The sequence below is a fragment of the Pinus tabuliformis genome, chromosome 7 (assembly GCF_031772625.1).
Source record: "Pinus tabuliformis cultivar Carrire ecotype Pingquan chromosome 7, CPIR1, whole genome shotgun sequence".
Taxonomy (NCBI): domain Eukaryota; kingdom Viridiplantae; phylum Streptophyta; class Pinopsida; order Pinales; family Pinaceae; genus Pinus; species Pinus tabuliformis.
In genome coordinates this window covers 422,277,145-422,292,543 of record NC_142293.1, presented here as the reverse complement: position 1 = coordinate 422,292,543, position 15,399 = coordinate 422,277,145, and positions in this window count along the sequence as shown.

Below are 15,399 nucleotides of genomic sequence, written 5' to 3'. Positions count from 1 at the left end.
ATGCACCTTATGTAAGGTGTACCTGCGTACCCCTTATTTTCTTCAATATTTGATAGCTGATCATCAATCTCTGCTGCTGACTTGAAGTACTGTGATCTATCACCTGAATGGGTTGCCATCAAGGACAACACTTTAGCCATAATGCCAACAATCTCCCCCTTTGGACTTGATGGCAACCTCAAAACTTCAGCTTCATTCTCCCCCTTTGACATCAAGGGCAAAGGGTTATGCTCCCCCTAAGAACATGCTCCCCCTAAATATGAACCAGATCTGCAATGAAGAACCATAATCCACCATGAAAGAGATAGAGACATATTGCAGCTACTTCCAAGATCTCCTTCTGCACATCCTCCATAATGCCAACAATGCATTATATGCTCCCCCTGAACCTGTACCACCAATGAGAAGAGGTTCAGTAATAAGATGATGCATCAACAACCCCCAGCTTTTGCCTGAGGTATTCAAAAGTGTCCCTGGGCAATGGTTTGGTGAGAATATCAGCAACTTGTTCCTTATAAGGAACATACTCCAACTTGACCTTCTGTTCAAGCACTTGTTCCCGGAGAAAATGGTACTTGATTGGTATGTGCTTGGTTTTTGAATGCATAACAGGATTCTTTGAGATGCTGATTGCACTTGGGTTATCACATAAGATGGGGATTGGTGGTGTACAAGTGATTTGAAAATCCTGCAAAGTCTGCATCATCCAAAGGATTTGGGCGCAACAAGATGCAGCAGCAACATATTCCGCTTCAGCTGTAGGCAAGGCAATTGAACTCTGTTTCTTGCTGAACCAAGATACCAGTCTGGAACCCATAAAGAACGCACCACCACTTGTGCTTTTCCTGTCATCCGCGCTTTCGGCCCAATCTGCATCTGTATAAGCATGAAGTGTAAGATCTGTATCTCTAGGATACCATAAGCCATAATTTTGAGTCCCTTGAAGATATTTGAAAATTCTCTTCACTGCCTGAAGATGAGTCTCCTTCGGATTTGCCTGAAATCTTCCAACTATTCCAACTGCATGCATGATGTCCGGTCGGGTACCTGTCAAATAAAGTAAACTTCCAATCATAGATCTGTAGGTTGGTTGATGTACTGCTGTAGATTCATCATTTGCACTGAGGCTACATCCTGTGACCATGGGTGTACATACTAGTTTTGCATCTTCCATACCATATTTCTTCAAAATCTGTTTGAGATACTTGGTTTGAGATAAAAAGATTCCTCCATCTTTTTGTTGGATTTGCAAACCAAGGAAATATGTCAGTTCTCCTAGCAAGGACATTTCAAATTCTTTCTGCATGACCAAGGCAAAGCTTTGACTCATAGCTTCTTCATTGCTCCCAAAAATAATGTCATCTACATACACAACAAGTATTAGCAATTTGTCATTTTCAACTTTTATATAAAGATTGCTATCTGCTGATCCTTTTGTAAAGCCTTGTTGATGAAGATATTTGTCCAAACGGTAGTACCAAGCCCTTGGAGCTTGTTTGAGACCATAGAGAGCCTTTTTCAATCTGCAAACAAGATTTGGATCATTTCCAAGAATGAACCCATCTGGCTGTTCAATGTATACTTCTTCTTCCAAGTCTCCATTCAGAAAGGTTGATTTCACGTCCATTTGAAATACTTTGAAGTTTTGAAAACTTGAGAGAGCAAGGAACATTTGGATGGCCTCAAGTCTTGCAACAGGAGCAAAGGTTTCTTCAAAGTCTATTCCTTCTTGCTGCGCATACCCTTTACAAACAAGTCTGGCTTTGTTTCTAATTACCTCCCCATTTTCATTCAATTTTTTTTTGAAGACCCATTTTGTTTCAATAACATTCTTATCCTTTGGTCTAGGAACCAGCTCCCAAGTGTTGTTCTTTTCGATCTGCTCAAGTTCTTCATCCATTGCCTTCACCCAACATTCATCTTTGCATGCCTCTTTCACATTTTGTGGTTCAGTAGAGGAGAGTAATGCCAAATAGCTTGAAGCTTCTGCAACTGTTCTTCTTATTTGTACACCTGCTTCTTTCTGCCCCATAATCTGAGATTTTGGATGATTCTTCTGGACATATCTGGATGGAGTCTTTTCTTCTATTCTTGTTTGCTCCTCTGGTTCTTCTTGAGTTTCTTCTTGAGGTTCTTCTTCTTCATCATTCTGTCGTTTGGGGTAGCCTTCATCTTCTTCGATGTCTTCATGATGTACTTGCCTAGGAATGTATCCCTTCTCATCAACCACTACATCAATGCTGTCAACAATTCTGCCAAGTCTTTTATTGTAGCATTTGTATGCTTTGCTATGTGGAGAGTAACCAAGAAGAATGCCTTCATCTGCTCTAGGTTCAAGTTTGCCAAGCTGCTCATCAGTATTCTTGATATAGCATTTGCTCCCAAAGATTTTGAAGTGCTTTACCGAAGGAGTCCTACCACTCCAGAGCTCATGAGGAGTTTGAGTTTTGTTCACCCAGACATTTGTTTTGTTGAGAATAACAACTGCAGCATGTGCAGCTTCACCCCAGAAAGTTGCGGGAGTTCCTGACTCATCAAGCATAGCACGAGCCATTTGTTGGATTGTTCTGTTCATTCTTTCCACAACTCCATTTTGTTGAGGAGTTCTTGCTGTAGAGAATTCTCTTCTTATCCCATGTTCTTCGCAGAATTCGAAAAATTCATTTGAAGTAAATTCCCCACCTCTGTCGGATCTGAGGCACTTAATTTTGTGACCTGATTCATTTTCAACCAAGGCTTTGAAGGATTTGAATTTTTCGAATGCTTCATCTTTGTGCTTCATAAGTCCTAACCAGACAAACCTGGAGAAATCTTTAATGAATAATATCAAGTATTCTTCTCCTCGAGGTGTTCTTTTCCTGAAAGGGCCGCATGTATCTGTATGTACTAGCTCAAGAGGCATGCTAGCTGATCCTTCTTTCTCTGGAAAGTTAGTTCTGGTTTGTTTTCCAAACTGACATGATTTGCATATGGTGTTGTCAGGAATTTTGATATCTGGAAGATCGCGAACTGCCTGATATTTGCATGCTTTCCTTATTTGTGAAAAGCTTAGATGTCCCAACCTCCGATGCCATAACCAGTGCTCATCATCCTTGCTCAGATAGCATTGTTGTTGTCCTTCTTCAAATATGTACATATTATTTGGAGTTCTTTTGCCTTTGATCACTGTTTTACCTGTATCAAGATCACGAACAAGACATCCATTTGATCTGAATATAACCTCGGTTCTTTGATCACACATCTGGCTGACACTTAGAAGATTATGCTTCAATCCATCAACATACAAAACATTTCCAGCCTTGACCTTTTCTTTTAACTGAGCAATGCCTTTTCCTTTTATAGTTGCAGGAGTATCATTTCCAAAAGAGACTTTCTTTCCTTTTTCTAGAGCAGAATACGACTCAAGTTTTTCTTTATCACCTGTCATATGCTTCGAACATCCACTGTCAATGTACCATAGATTTTCCTGTCCCTCTGCATAAAATGCTATCCCACATCTTTCTGTTTGTGGTTCCTTTATTCTCCATGTTTTGGTGCTTGAGGCTTGTTCCTTTTTCTGCTGAAACCTGCTCCTGCATTCAGAGTCTTCATGACCAAAGTTATTGCAAATAGAACATTCAACTTCATTTTCAAGAACCGAAAAGTTGTTATAGGTCCTTTTTGTAATCCCGGTCATACTTCTTTGTTTTTGAGCTTCCCTAGTCATGATTGTTTTATATGCAACACATTGAGCTGCTTTGTGACCAAAGTTATGGCAAGAAAAGCATTGTCCATTGAAGAAACTTCTGCGGTTATCGAATCTACCAGCCAATCGATTGTAATTTCTATTGTCATCTATTCTTGAAACAAATTGAGAAGATTTTACCTGTGGCTGGTTGTAGCTTTTGTTCACCCTTAAGATGGATTGCCCCTGATAGTTTCTGTTTGTAATTCGTCCCTGCTTTACCTGATGATCTTCATTGTGCTTTTGCTCATTTATTCTTGCTGCATCAAGATAACTTTTTGAGGTGGATGCTTGAGAAGTTTCTCCATTATAGCCCAGACCTGTCTTGTTTAGTGGAGACCGCTGCACATTGATAATCTCATCCAAAGTTTCAGATCCTTTGACAAACTTGAGATTAATAGCTTTTGTTTTCTCAATCTCTTTTCTAAGACCAACAATTTCACCTTCTAATTTTTCAAGATGTTTTTCCTTTTCATCAATTTGAAATTGTAGAGTATCAATGATCATGTTCTTTTCTTCTATACATCTCTTGAGTCTATTAATTTCATCATAAAGGTTATCCACATCTATAGCATCCATATAATCATCATCTTCAAATGCCATTAACAACTTTTATTCATTACCTTGTTCATCTTCATCACTGTTTGATATACCATCACTATCTTCATGAGTGTAGTAGCTTTTCTTATTTGCGTTCTGTTTCTTGTTCCATCTAGCAGGTTCCTTTCCTTTATCCTTATAAGGACAATTTGCAGCATAATGAACTACTCTTCCACAAGCAAAGCATTTAAAAGGTAACTTACCTCTGAACCTTCCAGAGCCCCTTTGAAGATTTCTGACAAAATTTGATTCTTCTTCCTCTTCTTCTGGGACGTGGCTTGCTTCATAATAATCTCCTTTGCCTGATGCCTTGAAAGCAGCTTCTCTTCTGTCTAATGGACCTCCCTTTCTCATTTCATAAGCAGTTAGAATTCCATGTAGCTGAGACATAGTAAGAATTCGTAGATTTTCCTTTTCTTCTATTGCAGATACTTTAGATTCAAACTTGGGGGACAATGATCTTAGAACCGTTTCAACCACAATAGCCTCTTTTATTTCTTCACCCAAATTTTTCATACAATTAACAACCTCATCTACCTGAAGAAAATAGTTAGCCACACTTTCATCTTTATACATTTTGAGAGTCTCATACTGAATTCTGAGAGTTTGAAGTTTAGCACGCTTTACCTGTTCATCTCCTTCATAGCTCGTGACAATTTTGTCCCATATCTCTTTTGCGGATTTACAGTGCATTACCTTCATGAATTCTGATTGAGATATACATCCTAATAGAGTACTGACTTCTTTCGCATTTGTTTCATACTTCTTTTTCTCGGCTGCATCTGTAGGAGTAGCCGAAGGAAAAGCGTAGCCTGTCTCTACGATGTCCCAAACTTCTGTACCAAGAGATTGAAGATAGGCAGTAACTCTTACCTTCCAATAATTGAAGTTTGTCCCATCAAAAACTGGTGGCCTGATTGATGCTTCTCTCTCGTAGTTGCTCATGATGAACGATCTACCTTCAAGCGATCAAGCTTCTCTGAAGGACCTGCTCTGATACCAATTGTTGGAAATAATACTAAGAGGGGGGGTGAATCAGTATTATCTAACTCTTTTAATAAATCTTCCTTATTTGTTCTTTGAATTAGTTTTGCATGTCAGTACCATAAAATAATGAGCATGAACAAAGAAAACAGATAGTCACACCAAAGAACACAAGATGTAAGGTGGAAACCCAATGTGGGTGAAAACCACCTGCTGCAATATGTCTCTATCTTCTTTCAAATTAGAAACTCCTTTTACAATGGTTTTGTTGATCCGGATTTAAACAGGAACGCAAAAAATTACAGAGATAACCATATACACAAAGATGCAGCGGAAATAATACTTCATTTCATTAATGGAAAATACTGAAATATGCTTACAAACAGAAATGGAAATAAACTAGCTAGGGCGATGGTAGCTTATCTCTGAGAAGAGATGTGATGGCTACATGCCTCTGAACTGTGTTACAATGAGGCTCGAAGGCCTATTTATTGTTGAGAAACAATGGAAAAACCCTTAACATTCCAAAACCTAACCCTAGGAGATGAAACGCCAAACTGTGGGCCCCGTTTGGGGGTAAGTTGGTACATCAACTTCCCGGGGTCGTAACTTTGGCATATGATCTCCGTTTGACGCGTACAATAGCTCATTAGAAAGATCTATCCGAGCACTATCATTGTTGGAATGGGCAACACCAGTCCATTTCAAAAAACGTCGTTTAGGGCCTCAAAATGGCTCCGGAAGTTCAGGACCCGAAAAAATGCTAAAAATAGTAAGTTGTGCTACAATTAAGGAAACTGAAAATGCTGAGAAAGACAATGGTGGGGGTCCAGGTGGACTTGGCAGGTGGCCACCAATATCCACCTGGATCATTCCTCCCCCCTTAGGAAGCAATGGTCCCCATTGCGTTGAGCTCCTCCATGAGATGAGGAAACTTCTGCTGAACTTGTTCCCTGGTGAGCCACTTGCCCTGCTGAAGGAGTTGGCCCGCTTTGACAACTCGATACAGTTGGATATTCTGTTGGCGAGTGTTCTTGATCTGTGTGTCCATGATCCGATCAGTTGCAGCTTGTTCCATGCAATCTGGATTTAATTCTGTGGGTTTGAGCTGTTCTGCAATGTCGGATGTGTCTAGCAATGGTGGAAAGTATGGCCGAAGGCGGTCCACATTGAATACTGGGTGCAGGCCAAGGAATGGGGGAATGCTGAGCTCAAATGCATTGTCTCCCATAGCCTTAGTAATGGTGTAAGGACCATATCGGAGTGGTCTCAATTTCCGATAGGCTCCAGTAAGGCGTTCCTTTTGCAAATGCAACCAGACTTTGTCGCCCACCTGAAACTTGTGTGGCACCCGATGTTGATCATGTCGCTGCTTGTACTTGGCATTTGATTTCTCAAGAATGTCATGGACCTGCTGGCGAATATGTTGGATGCGCTCAATGAAGCTGGTGGCCTTATCTGTTTCGGACTGGACATGAGCTGAATTCATGTGAGTAGCTGCAAGTGGCATGGCCACATCAATGGGGCATAGTGGCTGGAATCCCAAACCCACCTGAAAAGGGCTATGGCCAGTGGAGCTGTGAAGAGCTCGGTTGTAGCTGTGCTGAACGTAGGGGAGGCTCTCGTCCCATGTGCGTGGATGCTTTGAGTTATACATGCGCAGAATGTGCACAATCATCCTATTGACAACCTCTGTCTGGCCATCAGTTTGAGGATGGAAGGCTGTGGACTTCGTGAGTTTGGTGTCCAGCATTGACCAGAGACTGGACCAAAAGGTGCTGAGAAACCGACTGTCCCGATCTGAGATGATAGACTGTGGGATCCCAAAGTGCACCCACACTCGTTCAAAGAAGAGTTTAGCAGTGGCTTCTGCTGTGATATTCTTCTTGCAGGCCATCATAATGGCCATCTTTGAGAACCTGTCGACGACCACAAAAACACAGTCATTTCCATGCTTAGTGGAAGGAAGGCCTGACATGTAATCCATGGAGATGGATTCCCAAGGTCGACTAGGGGTAGGCAACGGGGTATAGAGGCCTTGCTTCTTAATGGTCGGTTTGGCAATGGCACAGGCAGTACATGATCGGATGTACTTCCCAACATCCTGTCGAAGATTCGGCCAATAGAAATAATTTTGCAGTACTGCCACTGTTTTCTCGACCCCGAAATGCCCAGCAGCCCGACTGTAGTGTGCTTCCCAAATCATCTTGGCACGCTCGCTTGAAGGAACACAAAGGTGACCGAGGTGGCATAATAGGGCATCCTGGAGGTGAAAATCTGCAACCTGCCGACCCTCCAAGAGTGTCTGGTATGTGTGGCCGAATTCTGGGTCGCTTTTGTAGAGAAGTGGCCAATCAGAAGTCTCGTGCCCGCAAGAGTTGAGCACGGTGGTTAGCGCCATGATCGGTGGTCGACTGAGGCAATCTGCAACATTATTGGTGCTGCCCTTTTTATACTTGATATTCAAGTGAAACTGTTGCAGGTATGTAGACCACTTCTGATGGCGATCATTCTGCAATTTCCCTTGGGTCTGTATGAACTGCAGAGGTCGGTGGTCTGTGTGGATGACCGTTTCCTTCCCCAAAATGTAATGCTTCCATTGTCGGCAGGCCTGTACAATGGAATACATCTCTTTATCATAAGTGGGGTACTTCCGGACTGTGTCTGAAAGTGTTTCACTGTGATATGCCACTGGATGTCCATGTTGAGTAAGGACTGCCCCAATAGCATAGTCAGAGGCATCTGTCTCGACCTCAAATGGTTGTTGTAAATCTGGTAACGCGAGCACTGGTGCCGTGCAGAGGCGATCCTTCAACTCCCTGAATGCCTTCTGTTGAGATTCAGACCAAAAGAATTTTGCTTTCGCCCCGCCCTTGGTGACTTGACTCAAGGGCCAAGAAATATGAGAAAATCCCAACACAAACCTGCGGTAGAAGTTGGCAAGACCTAGAAAGCTGCGGAGCTCTGTTAGAGTGGTTGGAGAGGGCCAATCCCGAATGACTTGGACCTTGGCTGGATCGACATGCACCCCCTGTTCATCAATGATGTATCCCAGATACTGAACCTCGGTCATGCCAAAAGTGCATTTCTCCAAATTGGCACATAGCTTGTGTTGCCGCAGTGTTTGGAGAACCTGTCGGATGTGGTGGAGGTGCTCTTCCCAACTCTGGCTGAAGATCAGAATGTCATCCAAGTATACTACTACAAAGGAGTTGGTGAATGGCCGCAAGATGTCATCCATTAGCCTCATAAAGGTTGCAGGAGCATTCGTCAATCCGAAAGGCATGACCAACCATTCGAAGAGGCCCTCCTTGGATTTGAAGGCAGTCTTCCACACATCTGAGGGTTCAATTGGTACCTGGTGATATCCTGACTTCAGATCGATCTTGCTGAAATATTTCGCCCCCTTTAGTTGGTCTAGGAGGTCATCAATCCGCGGGATCGGGTACCTATTACGGACAGTGATCTTGTTCAGCGCCCGATAGTCAATACAGAGTCTCCACGTCCCATCCTTCTTCTGTACCAACACTATCGGGCTCCCACAGGGCGAAGAACTCGGACGGATGTGACCTTTCTGCAGGAGCTCCTGAATCTGCCTCTTGATTTCATTGTTCTCCAGAACGGAGCGCCGATAAATTGGTCCATTGGGTAGTGGCGCACCTGGGGTCAGATCGATGGAGTGCTTGACTTGACAGTGCAGAGGAACCCCTGCTGGGGAGGTGAAGATGTCTTCGTACTCCTCCACAATCTTGTCCATCTGTAGCTGTCATGCAGAGGGACCCCGTTTGGAGGCCGCGGCCACTGTCTTCTTCTTCCCTTGAGGGCGTATCATCAGGAAAACAAATTTCCTGGTTTTGGAAATGATCTTACTGCATTGTTTTGCAGTAATCAAAGAGATGGCGGCAGGTGGTGCTACCTCTGGTATCCTGAACAACTTATTTCCCAATGTAATAATAACAGCACGGGGCCTTGATTCATACACAGCATGTCGCTTCCACAAGTATGGTTGTCCTAGTAATACATCACAAACTTCAAGGGGAGCAATGTCACACAATACCTCATCCGTGAAGGGCTTGATGTTGTATGGAAGGCGACACTGCTGGCTCACGCGAAGATCTCGCCCTTGGTGAAGCCACCCAATGGTGTATGGTTGTGGATGTGCTGTGGTCGGTAAGCCCAACCGCTTCACGACCTCTGCCGAAATGAGGTTCTTTTGACTCCCGCTATCAACAATGAACTGTATCGGGGAGCCCTTTACCCACATTTGGGAGTGGAAGAGACGCTCCTCCTCCTCTGGATCTTCGGGTTCATTTTTCTGGATCTTTGCAGTAGCAACAGTGGCGCTGGGATCCGCATCAATGATCTGCTTCCCTTTTTCATACCCCTTATCGGGTTCTGACTCAGAGTCGGAACATGCATCTGATTCTGAAACCTTTAGCTCAGCCACCAGTGACTGCTTGGCCCGACACTCACTTGTGTTGTGAGTGGAGCTCTTATGGAACTCGCACCATTTTCCAGTGTCCTTTCTCGGCTTCGCGGCGTTGCTCTTTGCTTGCAGCTTCGGCTGGTTGTCTTGGGCTGTCCCGCCTTGGCTTTGTCCTTTGTTCTGTGGTTTAGGGGCACCTTTCCCCTGCTTTGGATTCGCAGATCCAAAGTCTCGCTTCTTTTGTTTAAACTTCTGCTCGACCTTGACGGCATACCGGTATGCTGCGCCGAGTGAGGGGATGTTTAGGAACTATATTTCTTCCTGGATGTACTTGTGCAGGCAGCCACGGTATTTGAGTATCAAATGTTGCTCCGAATCCTTGATACCCAACTTTGTGCGAAGGGTATGGAAAAGATTGGTGAACTCCGGCACGTCTTGGTCCCTTCCCTGCCGCAGCGTGGTCCACTTTATGTATTCATCCTCATAGCTTCCGACAGGGTAGTACTGCTCCTTGATGGCATCCCGGAACGAATCCCAGGTGGGTGCGGCTGAAAATAGTGAGCCAGTACTTTCATCCTTCTGCTCGCAGTAGGTTTCCCACCAGTCCTTGACGTGGGGGGCTGCTTTGAGAAGAGAAAAAACAATCTTTTCCCGACTCGAAAATTCATGAACAGAAAAATAACCCTCTAGCAGATTTAACCATTTATCTACGGCATCGGCGTCTATCTGACCCTCGAATATGGGGATTTCAAAATTAACTTGTACCTTAAAGGGTGTGGCGTTTCCAGAGGAGCTACTGGAAGCCGATGCGCCGCTTCTGGGTAGCCGCTGAAGGATCTGCGCAAAGCTGTCCATCATCGCGTTCTGTTGTCGCTCGAGCGCTTCTTCGAGCAAGATTTTGATGGGGTCTCCTGCCCCCTCGTCTTTCTTCTCGTCCGCCATGGGAGGCCGTCGGGATTTGCGAGGCTGGTCTTGCAAAGGTTCAACCAGTTCAAGCCCTAACTCCTTATATCCCGACCTTGTTGGGGACATGCAAAGAAAAACAAAGAAAAAGCAGACCGCTCTGATACCACTGATCCGGATTTAAACAGGAACGCAACAAATTACAGAGATAACCATATACACAAAGATGCAGCGGAAATAATACTTCATTTCATTAATGGAAAATACTGAAATATGCTTACAAACAGAAATGGAAATAAACTAGCTAGGGCGATGGTAGCTTATCTCTGAGAAGAGATGTGATGGCTACATGCCTCTGAACTGTGTTACAATGAGGCTCGAAGGCCTATTTATTGTTGAGAAACAATGGAAAAACCCTTAACATTCCAAAACCTAACCCTAGCAGATGAAACGCCAAACTGTGGGCCCCGTTTGGGGGTAAGTTGGTACATCAACTTCCCGGGGTCGTAACTTTGGCATATGATCTCCGTTTGACGCGTACAATAGCTCATTAGAAAGATCTATCCGAGCACTATCATTGTTGGAACGGGCAACACCAGTCCATGGATTCCCCAAAAAACGTCGTTTAGGGCCTCAAAACGGCTCCGGAAGTTCAGGACCCGAAAAACGGCTAAAAATAGTAAGTTGTGCTACAATTAAGGAAACTGAAAATGCTGAGAAAGACAATGGTGGGGGTCCAGGTGGACTTGGCAGGTGGCCACCAATATCCACCTGGATCATTTGTACTGGTGCAGTCCTTTACCAGTACGCAGGCTGCAACCTGCAGAGAGCTACAACTCTCTCTCGTTTTCCAGTCTCTCCTGGAAGGGAGCTACAACCCCCTACTTCGTTTCTTACAAGGACCACTTTTCATAAATTTTCAAACTGGATCCATTTGATCAAATGATCATAAAGTATAAGAAAATCACCCAGTCAACTGTAGTAACCAGATCAACAATAATAGAACCAAACCTAGAACACAGCAATGATAAACAAAGATCTTAAGAGAAGTAAGCACCCTACTCAACTTCTCGCCTGCTTACGTAAGCACCCTACTCAACTGCTTGCCTGCTTACAGTACGCACCCTGCTCAACTGCTTGCCTGCTTACAGTACGCACCCTGCTCAACTGCTCACCTGCTTACAGTACGCACCCTGCTCAACTGTTCGCCTGCGTACCTCACTCTGAGTCCATTGAACTGCCTGCAGACCTCCGCACCTGCAACCCTTCTGTGCCTGCGTATGTACGCACCTGCAACCCTTCTGTGCCTGCGTATGTACTCACCTACAACCCTTTTGTGCCTGCGTACCTCCGCACCTTCAACCCTTCTGTGCCTGCGTACCTCCGCACCTGCAACCCTTCTGTGCCTGCATACTGGCGCACCTGAAACGCTTCGTTCCTGCGTACGTACGCACTTTTCTTTCACTGTACCTGCATACCTTCGGGCATAGATGATTTCAAGACTTCAGAAATAACCCAGACAGTCAGATCTATAGATCTGAACATGCGTCGAAGAGATCTCAATCCATCAGTAGATTCGCCTTATTTAGATCTTGACATACTCCCAAGAGATCATAATATTTCAGATCTAGCCCTCATAAGATATTCAACCAAAAACATGCTCAAGCCAAATTATCTCCTTTTCTTTATATAGGAAAGCTCTTCCTTAAATCATGGATCAATACCACGAGCCGACACCATAATAACACAATACCGTCGGCTAAATACCAAGAGTAAAACATAAGAAAACCCCACATGTGAATTTCTTTGCCTTGAAATGTGTGCACTGGGGGTACGCACCTCCTGAACGGGATAACTGTGAGTATGTACGCACTTTATGTAACACTGACCTGCGTGTACGCACCTTATGTAAGGTGTACCTGCGTACCCCTTATTTTCTTCAATATTTGATAGTTGATCATCAATCTCTGCTGCTGACTTGAAGTACTGTGATCTATCACCTGAATGGGTTGTCATCAAGGACAACACTTTAGCCATAATGCCAACAATGATATCTACAATTTTCCCTACCAGGTGGATTCTTCTTGTATCTCTTGGTTTCCTTCCTGGTCTTTTAAGACTCAACTCCTTTATTGTTTTTGCTAGAATAGGAATCTCTTTAATGGCTTGTAACAAGGGAATCTTGATACAGACATTCTTCAATTCATCTAGAAAATCATAGTCAGGCAACAAGATTTGTTTTTCCACCCCTTTGTCAATTTGTAATCTTTCAGGAAAGGGAGGTGTGGATGAAGATGCAGATTGCTCAACTATAGGAGTTGTGGGGGTTAACTCTTTTTCTTTTTCTTTTTGAGTACTTGGGTTTTGAAGAGATGCTTCAGAACCCTTATTGGCTTCAAGAGAATCTTCCTCAAAAATGCTTTGCTTTTGAGCATTTATAGAAGGCTTATCTAGGACTCTACCTGATCTGAGTTGTACATCATTGAGAGGAACAATCATATAGGCAGGAAATTGTTGAACTTCCATCATGTAAGCATTTTGAGGGTTTTTTTTATTGGGGTTTGGCAATGGCTGAGAAGGAAGTTGATTTGACTTCTGTTGGAATGGAAGCAAGAGTTGAGAATTTGGATTCTGTTGAGAAGGTTGTTGTTGTTGTGGAAATGGGAATGATAGTTGTGGGTTTTGATTTGGAAGTTGTGGAGCTTGTTGGTTTTGAAAAGATGGGGGATATTGATAAAATTGAGCAAATCTCCCATAAGGATTTTGCATACCTTGTACCCATGATTGAAAAGGATTTTGAGGTTGGGACCAAGGTTGTTGCCAAGGATTCCAATTTGGTGGGGGTTGAAAATTCATAGAGTTGTTAAACCCTTGATTTTGTTGCCCCTGCCAAGGTCTCCTAGCAACAAAACAGAGAGATTCGATTGTATTTGGATCTTCTTGAAAGACAGCTTTGAGCCCAGGAATTGAAGGACAATCCTTGGTCTCATGATTCTCTGAACAAATTACACATGTTTCTACAACTTTTGCATCCAAGGGACATTCCCTTAGAGCATGTTTCTTCCTACACTTTGGGCAAAAGATGGCCAAAGCCTCAGCTTCTGCTTCCTACTTATTGTGAATCTTAAGGGTGTCTAGTTGCTCACTAAGACTCCCTAAGATGTCAGTTTTGAATTCATCAAGCATGTTTCCAATCTCAGCCCTACTTACTGATCCAGTTGCAGATTTGTTTGCTTTGATGAGAGAAGGATCTCTAGGCCCTTTTTGAGTTTTAGATTTCCCCCTTGAGAGATGGACACATAGCTCTGCTATATCATGAAGTGGAAGTTGAGATATGTCTCCTTTTCCCATCATGTTCAAAATATCTATCCATTCATCTCTAATGGCTTTTAATAGAAGGGCTTTCAAGGTCTCCTCATCTAAGTTACTAATTTTTTCTCTTTTCAGGTTGTATTGAAATCTTTCAAGTAAATCCTCCAAGTTTTCATCTTCTCTTTGCACTATTTTGAATACCTCATCCTTGTGATTGGTGGGCATACAATAGTCCAGGTACCTATCCAAAAATGTTTGTTTCATATCATTCCAAGTCCTAATGGATTGAGTGAGTAATCCCATGAACCATTTCAAGGCTGCTCCTTTCAATGTTGAAGGAAACAGTTTGAGTTTTTGAGAGTCTTCCAGATAATCATAAGTTTGACACACGACCTCAAACTCAAATAGAAATGTTTCAGGGTCCTCATTCCTTAACCCATGGAAATTTGGGAGGACAGATGGTGAGATGTTTTTCATTGTGGCTAGGGAGTCCTCATCGACTATAGGAAATCCGAATGAGTTATCTCCATCCCTATTTCCCCCAATGTTACCTCTGCCTCCTCCATTGTTCCCTCCTCCTCCTCTACCTCTACCTCTACCGAATCCAGTTGCTCCTTCCTCTGTCATGGCAGTTTCCCTGGAGACTTCAGAGTGATCTGGTTCTTCTACTAAGGGTGAACGAGAAGGAATTTCTCCCTCTTCTTCTTCAGATGATTCTACTTCTTCAATTACAATTTGTCTCTCTGTAGAAGGAAGGAAAGGATCTCTTTCTAATTCAGATTCGATGGAAGGTGTGGGAGAGTCGACTCCTGCCTCTTGAATTCCAGGAATCCTAGGGCTAGGAGTGTAAGTTGGAGATGATGGAGGTGTCTCTTGTCTATTCCTTGAAGTAGATGGAGTTATAAAAATCGAACTATTGGCTCTAGCTAAAAACCTTCCCCTAGAATCTCTTGCTCTATGCATGTCATTTTTTTGTTTTTCTTCAAGTCGGGCTAATAATTCTCTTTCTGATCTTCCAGGTCACTCTAGGTGCAAGAAGAGAGCATACTCAAGAAACTATTAAACCAATAAATTTCTCTTTTCTGATCCTCCAGATCACACTAAGTGCAAGAGGAGACCATACTTTGAGAGGTTATCAATTTTCCTTCCTTGAAATTTTCTTGTTTTTTTTTTTAGAAATTGGCTACCTAATTTCACTTCCCCGGCAACGGCGCCAAAATGTTCGGTCAATTTAGTGTGATCTAAATTGCTATTTGTAATGTCAATCTGGGGTTCGTAAACTAACGAAGTGAAGTGTACTATATGTACTAGATAACCATTTCTTTAATCTTTTGTCGTTTTTGAGTTTTTTTTAGTTTATTTTTGGATTTATCTTTCCCTAATGTGTGATAGTGAGAGTGAAAGTGAAGTATGAAGTATGGACAATGATGGTGGTTTCTACAATGATTTT